The 4,306-nt window shown below is 37.2% G+C and overlaps 1 pseudogene; it reads right to left on the bottom strand.

Moving 5' to 3' along the window:
* Positions 1 to 2,203: 2,203 nt before the first annotated feature.
* On the bottom strand, positions 2,204 to 3,139 carry LOC114032077 (annotated as a pseudogene).
* Positions 3,140 to 4,306: the final 1,167 nt, after the last annotated feature.

Below are 4,306 nucleotides of genomic sequence, written 5' to 3'. Positions count from 1 at the left end.
TTACAAGTGGAAGGTATGGGCTGAAAAATGACACAAAAGTGGGAAAATGTGGTGCACCTTGTTTGACTCAAAAGTCAAACACAAGAAGAAGAGAATCCACGTGAGATAAGGCTGGAGACCTTAGGTTAGAGGTGAACGATTTGAAAACTCAATCGCCAGATTTCAAATTTCAAATGTCTAAAGTTCCTGACTTATAGATCACAGAGATTATCACAGCCTAGTTATAGCTGATAGAAATGTCTTCTATGACATCTCTAATGAATGGTCACTCAACATTTTACTGAAGAACTCAAGGTAAAGAGAATGCACTACCTCTTGAAGCAACCCATTTCACTTTTGCACAACTACTTATGACAATTGAGACTTTTTCCTTACCTCAAGCCAAAATCTCCTTTCTGAAAATTTTCCCTCGTTCTCCTAGTTCTGAACTCTTCGGTAAAGCAGAACCATTCTACTGTCTGTTTTTTATGAAAAATCTCTCCACATAATCAGATTCCTCCTTGTCTGAGCCTCCAACTCAAGTGCTTATATTGAAAGGTCTAGTTCAAATACAAGCACTCAAATTTGTTCTGTCTTCCCTGCAACTACTTTCACACAGGAGAGATCTAATAAATATTTCTTTGTATTACATCTGTGTCTTAATATTTGAGATCAAGTAAATGAACCTGTTTAGTTTACAGATCTGAAACTTGAACATCAGCCAGGTAGATGAGTTTTGACTTGTCCAAGTTTACATAGATAGTAGGATAGCCTGGGTTTGAATCCAGGTCCTTAATGAATATTCTATCCACTATAACACATTACCTCTCTTCATTTTATGAATTAGGCATCTAGGTCCAACCTCTCGAATGATATTTCTTGTATTTGGGCTTGCATTATAACTATTTTCAGGTCCTGAGATATATATATATATATATATATATATATATATACACACACACACACACACACACACATATATGTATATACACACACACACACACGGATGTACATATATGTATATAGGTGTATGTATGTATAGTGTGTATATGTATAGTGAGTGTGTGTATGTGTGTATATATATACATATATATATGTATGAGAGAGAGAGAGAGAGAGAGAGAGAGAGAAGGGGGGAGAGAGAGAGAGAGTGTGTCAAATTGGAGGAGATATAGGAGAATTCTGTAGAATTTGGTACTTAACTTCCAGGAGATTTTATGAAGGATGTAGAATCATCATAGGGCCACCTTGTCTGGCATTTGATCTTTCAAGTCACAACTCACTTGCTATCACAGAGATCATTTTCTCCCATTGCCCCAAATTCTACTTCCTACCAATACATTTGATGCTACTCTTATTGTACATATCCATGTTAATTGTGCTAGGTTTCTGTTATTTTCCTTGGGTTGTTAACTGATGCATTCACGTACATGTCAAATAACTTCTATGACAGATAAAAGTTGTCACCTTTTAGCCAGTCAAGTTTGTGATGGGATTCTCCAACCTTAGGAGAACAATTTTTTTTTTTGGTGAGGAAATTGGGGTTAAGTGACTTGCTCAGAGTCACACAGCTAATGAGTATTATGTGTCTGAGGCCACATTTGAACTCAGGTCCTCCTGATTCCAAGACCAGTGCTCTATCCACCGTACCACCCAGCTGCCCACAGAGAGCAATTTTCTAAGAGAGTCTACAGTACAGGGCTGAAATCTGCATTAGGGGAAGGGATACTCACACTTAGGAACTCATGAATCCTAGGAGTTCTGAAATAGAGAAAATAGGCAATACGTATTCTAATAATGTAGAGTCTTTTAATTATCTCAAATGCTAAGAATCCTCAGCACACTTACTTTTTTCTCCTTTTTCCTAATGTTTTCACAACAATGAGCAAAAATTTATTAATTAGCAATTACTTAAATGTGGTTGATGATGATGATATGGTAACAAAAATGAACATATGGGTATTAAACAAGAATGAGCGCAGACTTGTTAATCAGTGGACCTGAGTTATTTCTTGGATTTACAATTTATTTCTTGTGTGACTTTGGACAATTCATTTATCCTCTTTGTGACTTCTTTATCTGGAAAATGAGGGGGTTGTATTTAAATGACTGTGGTTTTTCTTTCAGTTCTAAATCTAGGATCTTATGATTCTAATATTTTTTTTTTGAAACTGACATTTGATCTTCTCCCCAAACTACTTTACCTTTGCCCTCCCCATAATGCCTATTTTATAGTGAGCCTCTGTAGGACTCTTTCCTGGATCTGATGAGTTTTTACACAATACGCAATAGGGTTCATTAGGGGTGGTACTATCAGAAGAAGATTGACCATAAGGATATTAAAAATAGAAGAAGGATACCTTGAGAATTGATGAACAACAGCCAGCATGCTGATGGGAATGTAGAAAATTATTATCGAATAGATGTGTGAAATGCAAGTGTTGAGGGCTTTAAATCTCTCCACATGGGATATGATACCCAACACAGTCTTCAATATCAATATGTTGGACACAGCAGTAAATACAAAGTCACCCATAATGTAGAGAGCACCAAAGAAGCCATAGATGACATTGATCTGATTGTCAGATCAAGCCATCTTCATGACATCTTGGTGTAAGCAGTAAGAATGGGAGGGAAGATTTTTCTTGTAATTTCTCAGTCTTTTCGGAGTTATGGGGAAGGGAAGAACTGAGAGAATTCTCTTACTAACAAACACCAACCCTATTTGGCCAACTCTTGTATTATTGAGGATGGAGCTGTAACTTAGTGGATTGTGAAGGGCTATGAAGTGATCAAAGGACATAATTACAAGAATTGAAGACTCTATAACTGTAAAACTATGAATAAAAAAACTCTTGAACAATGCAGGCATCAGCAGAGATTGGAGGGGCATTGAATAGAAAACTCTCAGCATGGTGGATAGGAAGGAGAGGGATAGGCTTATGTCAGAAAGAGCTAGCATAGACAGGAAATAGTACATGGGCTCATGAAGTGAAGGCTCTGTCTTGATGATGAAGAGGATCATACAGTTGCCCACAGTGGAGATTAAGTACACCAAGCAGATGGGATTGGAAATCCAGATGTAAGAATGTTCCAGTCCTGGGAGCCCAACCAAGAACAATGTAGAGATTTCAGTGTCAGAGGCATTGAGATTAGGCATTGTAGGTGGGTAAGGGAAAAGACCAGAAGTGGTTTATTAAATACTTTTTACTGGAATAGCATTTATAGATGCTTGACCTGTTCAAAATTTCCTGCTCTTGGGCAATGAGTTGGTTTATATCATGTTTCTTAAAAGGATCATTTTCTAATAAGAAATATTAATAGAGTCAGGTCTTCCTGTACCTACAGAAACTAAGTGAAAGAATCACTGTGCAACATTCTAAGCTAAGGTTTCATAGTGACTGTAAAAAACTTCATAATGAGTATAGAAATTGGAATTGTAAACCTGTGTTTACTGCATCCAATACATTCAGAAAAGAGGAAGGTGAGGTCTCTAAACCTGGCTACCTTATCATTGGTCAAAGAAGAACCAATAACCATTGTCCTTTGGTCACTGGACTTTTTCTAGAATTTGTGTCTTGGGGATAGAAGGATAATCTTAGTTTTGTGAAGTTAAAACCAGAGTGGGTTACCAAAGCAAATCCTTTTTGATGCTTATCACAAGGGATCTCTCTAGACGTTGACAGTTGCTGGTTCATGGAATTCCAGAGAAAGTTGTCCTATCCCATTCTCCATATAGATCACTCCACACCAGTTTTTATGTATCAGTTAACCACTGCATAGTATGTCTAGTAAGGTTTATTTCAGACACTCCCTAAGCAAGCTCAAACCAGATGAAAATGTTTTAACTTGAGTGCTGGTCCTACAATAATAATATCCAGAGCACTAAATCTCATAATGAGTTCAATTTGGCAAGGAAAATGAAGAGAGGACATTAAAAAGAGTGGTTAAAAAAATATATTTCAAGGGGAGCTAGGTGGCACAGTGGATAGAGCACCAGCCCTGGAATCAGGAGGACAAGAGTTCAAATCCGACCTCAGACACATTATACTTACTAACTGTATGACTCTGGACAAGTCACTTAAACCCAATGGCCTCTCCAAAAAAAAAAATGATTGGGAAAAAGATGATCAATGATTACTGATGATAGAAGTTGGATCATGGATCACAGGGTATGGGATAAAATTAATTTACAAAGAAATAAGGTAGAGAGCCTCAACTCTCCTTTTGGTACTGTCTTCTCTGTTGATAGAGATCTGTCTTATTCTTATTCAAGAAAAAAACTGATTCATGCCCCTCCCAATTAATCCTAGCTATGTGATTCTGG

Source organism: Vombatus ursinus, unplaced genomic scaffold, assembly GCF_900497805.2.
Source record: "Vombatus ursinus unplaced genomic scaffold, bare-nosed wombat genome assembly UNPS02015397.1, whole genome shotgun sequence".
In the NCBI taxonomy this organism is placed as follows: domain Eukaryota; kingdom Metazoa; phylum Chordata; class Mammalia; order Diprotodontia; family Vombatidae; genus Vombatus; species Vombatus ursinus.
This window is presented reverse-complemented; position numbering and strand designations above follow the sequence as displayed.